This window comes from Hydra viridissima, unplaced genomic scaffold, assembly GCF_058129835.1.
Source record: "Hydra viridissima isolate aposymbiotic clone 2 unplaced genomic scaffold, HvirCarnegie_v1 scaffold_8, whole genome shotgun sequence".
NCBI lineage: Eukaryota > Metazoa > Cnidaria > Hydrozoa > Anthoathecata > Hydridae > Hydra > Hydra viridissima.
The window spans coordinates 6,460,455-6,473,069 of NW_028324307.1; the positions used below are offsets into that span (position 1 = coordinate 6,460,455).

General features: G+C 29.2%; 1 pseudogene; it reads right to left on the reverse strand.

The window, feature by feature from the left end:
- Window positions 1–352: 352 nt before the first annotated feature.
- LOC149884757 (uncharacterized) lies at window positions 353–7,731 on the reverse strand (annotated as a pseudogene).
- Window positions 7,732–12,615: the final 4,884 nt, after the last annotated feature.

The following is a 12,615-nucleotide window of genomic DNA, read 5'->3' on the forward strand; positions in this document are numbered from 1 at the left end:
ATGAGTTTTTGCTTGGTTAGGCATTTTGAAAAATGACGCACACCTTGTTCTTTTAAAACGGTTTCTAAACTGTTTGCAGGTTTTTCCCGGAATTTTTTAGTTAATTTTTTTTTTGCTAAAATATTTTGTATGTACTATTTGTAAAACAAATAACCAAAATAGACAGTTTTTTTGAGAAAGAAAAAAAAACTCTTCGTTTATTGACCTTATTAAATAAGCATAAAATTAGAAACTTTAAACTGATTTTTCTTTCTCGGACAATGATGAAAGATTTCAAAACCAACTCTAGTGTAATTCTACACATGTGCACTCTCAAACCTCCAAAGGGTTTTTTCGGGACAAGAGGTTCGAATTAATAGTCATTTCGTGACACAGTGTGCATTCCTTCGTATCTAGCAGCATTTCTAGCATTTTGTCGAATATTAATTTCATCTTGCCTAAGTCTATCTCTTTCATTTCTGCGACGAATATTTTCAACTCGCCTAACCAAGCTCTCCTCATTTAGGTTTGAATTATTTGGTGCTTTCCGAGCAGCATTTCTAGCATTTTGTCGATGATTAACTTCATCTCGCCGAAGCTTATTTCTTTCATTTCTGCAACGATTATTTTCAAATAGCCTAACCAAGCTCTCCTCATTTGGATTCAAATTATTTGCTGCTTGCTGAGCAGCATATCTAGCATTTTTTCGATTATTAATTTTATTTTGCCTAAGCCTATTAACATTTCCATTTTCTAAACAAATATCTGCTTCGAGCCTAATATCATCAATTTAAACTTCACTTTTAATTGAAAGTAGAAAGAAAAAATCTGAAAGTATCCTGAAGATTGCGATCTTTCCTACATAACTTTTTTTCTACTCTAAATAGCACACACAAATATTTTTTTAAATATAACAGACTGTCATTTAAAAAAAATTATAAAATAATCTTATGACTTTAAAAATAAATATATCAACTAGGAGATGTTTAAACAAAAATTAGCTTAGCTAATAAGTAAATAAAAAAATTATTAAAAATATACGATTCTAATAACAAACATACTGCTAACAAAGAAAAATTTTTAAAAAAAATGTTTTAAACCCTTTTTTGCAAACTTATATATTATTTCTTCATAAAAAAATATAAGTAAACGTTTTTAAAAAAATCACAAAACTTTACAATATTTTGTTCTTCTATACCTCATGAATACATCATCTGATAAATGTAAAATAAAAAATGTAACGAATAAGTAAATAAATAAGAAAAACATTACATACAAAAAATGAAAATCAATGTACCTTATAGAGAAAAGCTGTTGTGATTTGCCAGAGTAAAATATTACTATTTAATGTTATCTTTTACAAAATAATTTATTCTGGAACATCATGATTATAAAATATTTATAGCAAAATCATGTAGTAAACAGCGCTAAAGACAAAAAATCAAACTGAGATAAAACAAATTGTATATATGGCAAAACAATTCGTATTGGCTTTTAGTGAATGATTAAAAGCAGTGATTTCTAATAAAATTACCTATTTACCATTTTTAACAATAGACACCAGCATGAAGATTAGCCAAATGTCTATTAACTCAAAAGATAACAAAAAACATCACAGCAACAACACACAACAATAGCACACACCATAAGTTAATATGTATATATATAACTTAAGTTAACATTCATATACAACAAGACATAAGTAACAATATTGTGCAAAATTTTATTAAAATACATTATAATGTATTTATAGAATATCTTTAATAGTAAAGGCTTGAAAACAGCTAGACCTAAAGCAGTAACAATTTAACACTAAACACTATCGTGTAACTCACTGTTAAAAGTACATTTCTTGGCTGGCAAAGTTGAAAAATCTTGCTCTACATGTCTACCAAGTCACAGCACTTTAAAAACACGGAAACAACATAATATAAACATATGTACCAACTATAAACACAATAAATATGTTTAAATATGTATATAAGGTTATATATATACCTTATATACATATTTAAACACTTTTTTAAAACATCTATATAACACATACACAAACAAAAACACTTTACATTTTTATAAAAACACATTGATAAAACAGCTATAAAGCACTTATTACCAAATACACATACATATCAAAAAAAGCATAAATGCAAACAATAAACGTGTGCGAACAAAAATTTTAAAAATAACGCCATAAAGTTTAAAAAGAATCAAAGTAAACAAAATATATATTTACAAACAATACTCTTTACATTCTTTTTTTTTTTTTTTTTTTTCATAAGAACTGTAATCCTTAAAATTTAACCTTTACATACAATAACATGTGACATGCCATGTCTGTATTGGCAGAAAACTTTAATTTATTTTTCTAAATTTTTTAAAAAAGAACAAATTATTGTTAAAAGCATCACAGAAATTTCAAAGTAGTAAAAACCATTTTATGGAAATAGCATTGGTATAACTTTAAATAACATCGTTACCCCTATTTTCCTTCCAAAAAATTAGATAATAAAAATAAAACTGCAAAATGAAAAACTAAAACAAACAAAATATAAAGGATTTAAAAAATTAAAATCCTTTCTACTTTAAATCCTTTCTACTTTATCTAAGTAAAATTTAAATCCTTTCTACTTTATGTAATAAAAATGTATATATAACTATTTTATATACTTACTTCCATTATAAGATGATCTTAACGATGATTATATATCTTAATATGATTCTTTATGTTACATATATAAACTAATAATTAAATTCCAAAAGGAAAAAAGTTTCAACTCGCTTAAGGGATCTTTCTCCAATGGCCGCGTGCATTTGAAAAATGCGCTCTTTCAAAGCCTAGTCACTAATGACGAAACGACGTTAAACATTAAACGTTCAACGTTTTTGTAGGAAATTATATTAAGATATAAATTGAAAATAACTGTGGAATTGTTTACTGCAAGATACTAGCAGGCTCAAAGGTAGTTTTGGAAATTATGTTAAACAAAGTAGCCGCAAAAAGACATAGATTTTTGACACTATGTTGACAACGTAACAGTTTCTTGATATTTGTTTCCTTGATATTTCTTGATATTCGTTTCCTTGATATTTGGCAAAAATATCTGAAAGAAAATGTAGAAATTTGAATCGCTTTCATTGTTTCGTTCTTCGTTCGTTTCAATCGCTTTCGTTCAAATCAGGCAATTGTTATGGTCATCTTAAATTAATATATTTGGAAAATATTCGATGTGGAAATTGTTGCCAATAAACTCCATTGCCACACATGTTGCACCATCTTGCTGAAACTATATACTGGCATTTGGTGGCAAAATAGCTAACCAATATCATGAAAACAAAGATAAAAATTTAATTAGAATAACTATAAACCAATAATGAAGTTGAGTTGTCATGAGTTTTAATCAAAATTATAAGCACTTATTACTCAAAACAGACTCCTAATAAATCTCAACATAGTTTGTTGACACTTCATTTCCTTATTCGCCTTGGCTATTAGTTAAAAAACATATTTTAAAACTAAAATAAATATTTTAGTTTTAAAATATGTTTTTTAAATCATAATATCAGTGTGCACCACAAGAAGGTTGGCCATAGGACTTTGCTCACCGCCTTCCATGAGTTACACTTTGCCTCCTTTTCGAAACTAAACTAAAAAAGCCATTTAAATTTAGTTCAGAAGCTGAAATGCCTTAAAGCATTTTCAATACCTATTTTCACTGGTGTCATATTCTAACATTCTCCTCCGTTAATTAAAAAAAAGAACAAAAAGTTTAACTAAAAAATCAAAATCAAACAAAAGCATTTACAAAGAAATTTTCTTGTTTCTTTCAGTTCTCATGATTGAACCCCAAACTTCTTTACCAGGCACTCTAAATCTGGATGCTTTGTTTAAATTGTTAACTTTTTTTTCACAATTGGCTCGTTAGAAAATTTAACAGACGGTAGGTACTTGGATATAAGCGTGTTATCTTCTTCAGAAAACTCTTTTCGCATCCTTTTAAACACCATTTCTGGAGAAGGTGCGATAAAATCAACATCGTCATCACTAAACAATATTAAATCTTTAGGTTCAAAACTTTTTCATTTGTTTTCGTTTTCATTTTTTCGTCTAAGATTATAGATCTTAGGAGAACTAATACAAGCAGTGCTACTGGTAATTTCTTCCTCTTTCATTTTTACTTCTAAAACCTGATTAACTGGTTCGTCTTCCTGTTTTGTTGCTCCTATAGTCAAAGATGTAATCGATTGATCAGCTGGAATCGATGCCGTAGTTATGCCTTTTTTGCGAATATCATACCACACTTTATCTGCAATTTTCTTTATCTCACTGTTGCATCCTTTGAAACTATCTGCCACTGACCATTTTTTTCTAATATCAGCTACTGTAACTGACCCTTTTTTAATCTCCTCTTTGAATAAATCTTTAATGTTACTTTCCTCTTTCTTTTTTTATTTTTTACCTGAGAGGTTAGACGATCTCTGAATATAACGTAATTAAGAGCTGGTATTAGATGCCAAATTACGCCTATCAAATAAAGCACGTTTATTTTTAGCAACCTTCAGACTGTGAAACAGATGCTGTTCACATCATGCTTTAAATTTGGAAAGTTGCCATGTACTTTACTCGCGTATTTCCTCACCAAGGTTGGATTCACTTTCGGAAAATTTTTTGGTTTTTCAGTTAAAGCACGGTTCCAAAACAAACTAAACTGTGATGTTATCATTGATGAATCCATCGAAAAACAGTTTCTTTCTCAGTGGGATTAGATATTCCTTCTAATTTATTTCGAAGAAATACTATGTACTTTGATACTTCATTGTACAGTTTAACAGTCATTACAAGATTGGCCGGACCTTTGACCCTGTCTTGTATTTTTTCACACTGATGGTGTATCCAATATCTTTATAGAGTGCCTGGCGAAATTCACCAATAGTCATATTGGCAAATGCACCAGGCCCTGATGCATTATTGAATAATGTGTATGTCAGTAAATATGACCTGGCTAAACAATAATTAGATTTTGTTATTACAAAACCAGTGCTGTTGCAAATTTTAATAACTTTTTTTGCACTTTTAACAAAGTCAGATTAATCTAACAAAACTATTTCTTCTGCAGAAGGAAAATTGTGAAAGTCTTCCATATCTTTTCCATGCTGTCTTTCCTGAATCCCCTTTATTAAAACATAACTTTGCATACTCATCACTGGAAGATTTCAGTTCTTTCTTTCAATATGCAAAAATCCAAAAAAATAGACAGAGCCTAAATATGTTTTACAGAGCCTAAATATGTTTTAATTGTTCCTGGCTATTTTTGATATTGCTGCAATTTCAACATCCAAGAATTCAAAAACGAAGTACATGCTAGATGCTTGTAATTGATATCATCTGCTGCATGTCGAACAGCACCCATAATTACATTTTTATGTTTTAGTGCTGTGCGATATGGCTTGACTCCACCATCAGGACTTTGCATCCTAGCTACAAACTCTTCCAGAAAGCTTTCTTCTTCATTAGAAGCCATGTAAAACTTCTCTTCGCCATCATCAAAGTCAACAGAGGAACCTTCAGACTCCGAACCCGATGTTACCTTTTCACTTCTGTTAAGGTTTACATTTACCTTAGTTTTTCCTTTATTCTCTAGTCTCTTATCGAGATGTTGTAAGGCAAGCCATTCTTCATCTTCGCTGTCAGATTTACTAGCCAAGAAGCTACTTTTTGGAAAATTGCTTTAAAAGAGCTATTTATAATTATCTTTATGAATGGCTTTTTCAAAGCAATTTTCCGATAACCCATCTTCTTCTGTACTTTTTGAATCCACAGAGGAGCTCAAAGTCTCATGTGGCATTTCATCTCTAAATGTTTCAAGGACAGGTCTTGAGAATGCCGATGCTTTTTGAACTTATTCTTTCGTTTTCAATACATGGAACTGCCTAAGATGATTATTCATGTATTTCACTTCTTTGGAGCAGTGCAAAAATCCACATAATTGTTTTTTGTAAGTGCAGACATTAGAGCGTCTTTTAAAAGGAGAAAGAACTTTTCTTTCCAAGTTCAAGTTAAAATAGTAACTTTTACAATAAAACAGTAACTTTTACAATAAAAAACAAACAATGTCACATTAAATAACTTGATTTATTAAAAAGAATTAAATTGGCCTGATAATGATCATTAATAAGAAAAAATGAATGTTGAAGTAAAAGAAGCATTCCTTTGTTGCTTCTTGAAAATCACCTTTGTGAAGTGCTCTCATTACTTCACTCTTCATGCTTAAATAAAAAAATACTGAAATTAAAAATGTAATTGCTTAGAAAAACGTATATGTTTTTTTTAATATTATGTTATTAATAGTTTTAACTTAAAACTAGTTAACCTTTCATTACTCGTTTTGGAGCCTACAGTTTGCCAAATGTCAAATGTCTAACTACTTTATCAATACTGCCTAGAAAGCTAAAGTGAATAAAATGTATTAATTTTTTAATACTGCCTAGAAAGCAAAAGTGAATAAAATGTATTAATTTTTTTTTTTTTACAATAAAGAGTTTAACACACTTCTAATATGAGCACTTAGCATTAGGTGCTTTACTTATTACTTATATTTTCTATTAAAGTGTGAAAAAAATATAAACTATGATCTTAACTACTAACTTAGGTCTACTTTTAAGTTAGGCTAAGTCTCATTTATTCTAGGAAACAACTTTTGCTCATAATTGTGAAATAGCAGTATGCTATAAAAAAATACTTTAATACCAAAATCAAATACTTATACAATGTTTGTAATAATTAATACTACATTGTCGAATCTTCTTGGGAAAACTTCATTAACCTCTAAAAAGATTTAATATTTTTGAATAAAGACTACAAAGCAATCAACGCTTTGTTAACTAACATTATTTATGGTAAAGGTACAACAGCTGTGTATCTAAACTGATTTTCTGTGCCCACCTTTGAAGACGCTCTTTCTCTAAAAATTATAATGATAATAATAATAAATGTTTGCTGTAATACTCAACGCAGCGAGTTGAGTATGGAGTATAACAACAGTGGTTGTTAGGCTATAACAGCTTTTACTTAAGGTTAAAATATAGTTAATTTTTTTTTTAATGCCATAAGAGTTTTTGAAAATGTTAATAGATTTAGTATCTATAGTTTTTTGACTTAATTTGTTCCATTTTTCTGAAATCCTATTTGTAAAAAACTCATATCTTGCTATTGATCGTTTGACTAAATGTCTTCTAATACGCATGTTGTGACCACGAGTGATTGAGTTTGTTAGAAAATCTGGTGGATGATGCCAAATTAAATTGTCATAACTATTAATAATTTTAATCATTTGAATCATGTCACCTTATTCTTCTTTCACTTAACGTTGTCATTTTTTAATTTATCTAATCTTTCATGATAACTTAAACCTTTTAATTGATGAATTCTTGTTGCTCTTTGTTGTACTTTTTCTAATTTCTCAATGTCTTTTTTAAGATAAGGATTCCATATTGAAGCACCATATTCTGAATGAGGACGAACTAACGATGTAAATAATAGTTTTATGCTTTCTCCATTAAAAAACTGAAACACCTCTTTATCAATCCTAACTTCTTGTTTGCTTTACCAACTGGAATATTGATATGTTCTTCCCATTTCAAGTCATTTGAGATATAAATGCCTAAATCTTTTTCTAGAGTGGTTGTGTAACTTTTTGTTAAGTTTTTCTCACCATCATTACTGCCGTCATCCATTTTATTACTGCCGTCATCCATTTTATATCACGTCATTCATTCCATTTTATAGATACATTGAGGATTATTTGGTCCAATATAATAACTTAGCATTTATCTACATTAAGCTTGGTTAACCATTTGCTTGACCAATCCAACAATTTATCTAAATCACCTTGTAAATTATTCTGCTCACTTTGCAATATTGAAATTATTTTTGTATTGTCAGCATAAAGTTTACATTGATTTTGTAAATTTACAACCAAATCATTAATGTATTTAATAAACAATAGCCTTGAGGAACGCCACTTAAAACCAATTTCCAATCTGAAACATTATCGCCCAAAACAACTCTTTCAGTCCTATTACTTTAAAATCCTTTGCACCAATTTCATAGTTCACTGTTTATTCCATAACTAGCTAACTTAACACATAATCTCTAATGTGGGACAGTGTCAAACGCTTTTGCAAAGTCCAAAAACGCAATGTCTATCGATACACCATCTTCTAAAGCTTGTGCTATTAATTCCATTTTTTCCAATAGGTTTGTACTGCAACTTTTACCTTTTACAAGACCATGCTGTTCGTTTATAATCAAATCATTGGTAATCAAATGGTCCATTATGCAATCTCTTAAAATACTCTCCATTACTTTGCATACGATTGATGTTAAAGAGACTTGTCTGTAGTTTGTAGTTTCCAGTTTGTCGCCTTTTTTGAATAGAGGTGTAACCTTTGCACATAAGCATTGTTTTGGTAAAACTCCAGCTGAATATGATCTATTGAATATAATTGATAGTGGTTTTGCTAGCGCACTTAAACATTCTTTTAAAACTCTTGGTGTACTTTGTCGACTCCAGTTGATTTACTTACATAAAGCTTCAATAATTGTTTTTCTATAGTTTCTAAGGTGAATAAAGTAGTTAGACATTTGACATTTGCATGATTTTGAACACTTGGTGGACTATTTTTTTCTTCTTTAACAAAGACTGAACTGAAAAAAGCATTTAGTATATTCGCAATTTTTGAAACTTCTGTTATTATATCCCCATTTTAGTACTTTAATGCATTGATTGTATCTTTTATCTTCGTTTTGCTGTTGATATAAGAATATACCCTTTTCGAATTCTTTTTAGCGTTAATTGCAGGCGTTTTTTCATATTTCTTAATAGCTTTTTTAATTAACTTTTTCCGTGTATTACTTGTTTTTTTATATTCTTTTTTCAGTTTTTTGTCTCTAAATCCGTTGCTTTTGCAAGTATACAAAAGTTTTCTTTTATATTTTGATAAACATTTTAACTCGTTTGTCATCTATAGAGGTTTACGTCTAATCATTTCACTGCATTGAAGCTTTGGAATAAAACCATCACATCCTTTACTATAAATTTCTAACCATTTTTGGTAACACTCAATTACATCGAGATTTTCAAAAAACTTTTCATAACACCCTTCACCTAGTTTCTCATAACCAAGAAGTTGAAAACATAGAAATGAATAGATATATAAAAGCTAAAAAGATCTGATTCTTTAAACCAAGACAGTTTTATATTTAAAAACATTGTTTAAGATAATTCCTAAACAAAAGTTTTGCCAAAATGCCTATGTAATTTTTATTGCAAATACTTTAAGTTTTAACAGGGAGATAAAAACCCAATAAAAACATTTCTTATTTAACATGTTTATGGAGGCATGAAATGGAACTAAACTAGAAATGTAAATAACATACTTTTCAATTCTTTGTTTCTTAAGCCTCTCATTACAAAATCAGCAAATGACACTTACTCACCTATATATTGAGTTAAAAATATAATGCTGTAGATATTATCGTTTGCTACTAAAAAATCAAACTTTCTTATTCTTTTATCATACTAAAAACTCAGTATGATAAAACAATTCTAAACATAAATCCCAATCATCCAATCACTAATTAAAAACCACCCAATATTAAGGTTAAATTTTATTTTCTTAAGAGATCTTCTCTTAAGAAATCAAAACTTATCTTTTATATATAGCATCTTAACAAAGGATAGTATCTTATTATGAAGATACTATTTCAGTATTTTATGGTATTTGATTGGTTAAAAATGATAACGAGCATTTTAATTCAATACTAGTGTCTTGTGAGCTTCCATCATTTAAGTTTGAAATGTTTTTTTTCCTGAAAATCAACAAATTTTACAATGATAAATTATATTTGATAACAAAAGGAACAAAAACTATATTATTTAGAAAATAAGAAGAGAAAAAAAAACGAACTTAAAAAACGTTCCGTTCAGTAAGAAACTCGTTTAAAAAAACTCCCTAAAAAAAAAAGGAAAAATAACCTTAGTTCATAAGAAAAGGAATAAAAAAATGTCAATTTAAATTGTAATTAACTCAATTTCTTACTGTTAAAGTTTACCCAAAGAACTCATTTAACTGGTTTTGAAAGGACAAAAATAAGTTTGAAAATAGACTTAATATTGCTTCAGGTACAAGAACCTTGTAAACATAATCATTTTCCTAAAAGTTAAATAACAACATAAAATTTATCAAAAATTTTAACATCAAAAAATTTGTTAATACACAATAAAACTAAAAAATGAACTCAATTTCTTAAATAAAAGGAATAACTCAAGTTCTTGTTTGTACCTTAATTTTAGAAAAAACTGATCATAATGCTGAATATAGGTGGTTAGCTTGTTCCTCTGATAAAAAACCAAGCAACTCAACATCAGACATATTTTCTAAAATTAATTGTTGCAGTTTACAGACTTGTAAGGTTGGGTTTAAAACATGTAAATTCCTTTAGTATTTCACTTAAAATTGTTTAAAGTAAAACAAAAGCATTTTTAAAAATAATTTCAGAAAAAAAAAAAAAAATTTTTTTTTGAAGACCACCTTCTTTAAAGATGTTGTGCCTGTAACTATACAACTTTAAAAGATGAATAAGACATATAGAACATTATTTTTAAGGAATAAAAATATTTGTTGATGTGTGTGAGTGTGTAGCAACCTTTACACAGGGTGCGTAAAAAGTTCGGGGCCATTTCGCAAAACACAGTAATTCATTTACAAAATACAGTATATTTCATTTCCAAAACAGGTTATGAATGTATGTACACAGTTCTTCAGACATAGTTATTTACATATTCTCAAAATGTCCTCCCTCTACCTGGATGCACTTTTTTAACCTCTTAGGAAAATCATCCACAGCTTTACCAATTGTTTCCATTGGCAATTCTTTCCAGGCTTTAATCAGATCTTTCCTTAGTTCTTTAATCGATCGATGGGGTTTTATGCAAGCTTTGGTCTCTAGAATACTCCAAAGGGAATAGTCCAACGGGTTCAAGTCTGGTGAGTTAAATGGCCATTCTCCTATCTGTCTCTGATGTTAACTTTGATAAAATCGGGAAATTTCTCTTTTAGCCAAGTTTGAGTCTCTATAGCTTTGTGAGAGGGTGCACCGTTCTGTTGAAACGTCCATTCTTCATCTCCAAAATGCTGCTGGGTCCAAGGCAAAAGTTTTTCTTCAAGCATCGCTCGATATTCAGCACCATGAACTTTGACTCCATCTGGAACAAAGACGAGAGGAGATTTACCATTGTGGGTGATTGATTTCATCTAAGATCTTATTCCGGTTAGCTGGAGTGTTGGCAGTCCGAGGACGTCCACTGCTCCGTCCGTCTTCATAGCTCCTAGTTTCTTGATATCACTTAATGATTTTGGATACAGTTTAGTAATTTTTGATGTTTAGAAGCTGGACAATTTCTTTCATTCATTTTCCTTGCTCAAATAGACGAATAATAGCGGGTCTGAGTTCAGACACTTTTCCTAAAAAACAATACAAACACTGTTAACAAATGGGGTTAGATTATGTTAAATCTAAAAAACTGCATAGGGTGCGTGAAGAGTTCGTCTACCTTTTTTAAAACGTTTTAGAAAAATGGCCCCGAACTTTTTTCGCACCCTGTACAAACAGCCTTTTGGTGTAGGATTAATTACTTAGTTCTCCCGAACAAATCATTTTCATGGTTTGAGATGCAGCAATGTCTTTCAATTCTTCTTTATTAAATTTTGGAAAAACTTTAACATATAAAACATATTTTGAAACATTTTCTGGAAAAAGAAACATGTAGATAAAGAAATAAACATTTATGTATGCATAAAGAGAATATAGATATACACATACATACAAAGAAAAAAAAAATATTGTACTAACATTAAAACTAACCTTGACCAACAATATTTTCTTTATCTGTTATAACTTCACCAGCTATACTCCCTATGGTAAAAAGGGGACAACATCTATATGAAAGTTATCTATACTTAATGAAGTTTCTGTAAAGGCAATTTATGTATGTATGTATGCATGTATGTATGTATGTATGTATGTATGTATGTATGTATGTATGTATGTATGTATGTATGTATGTATGTATGTATGTATGTGTGTGTGTATGTATGTATGTATGTATGTATGTATGTATGTATGTATGTATGTATATATGTATGTAATGTATGTATGTATTCATCTAGCTATGTACGGATCTAGCAATGTATGTATCTAGTTATATACAGATCTAGCTATGTATGTCTCTAGCTATGCATGCCTCTAGCTATGTGTGTATCTAGCTATGTATTTATCTAGCTATATATGTATCTTTGTGTGAATATCTATATTTACTTACTAGTTTCACAACATGATATTTTATAGCAGCTCATATTTTACCTTGATAGCTGCTATGAACTAATAATGCGTTTATAACTTAAAATTAACATTAGCACAAAGAGAATAACATAAACGAATAAATATACCAGAACAAGTTTTACAAATAATGTAGGCATTCCCAACAGTGTCTCTTTGATATTTGATGTCCACATCATTTTTACACATCATAGATGATGAGCCAAGTATTGATGAGCAAATCACCATTTTTATGAAAC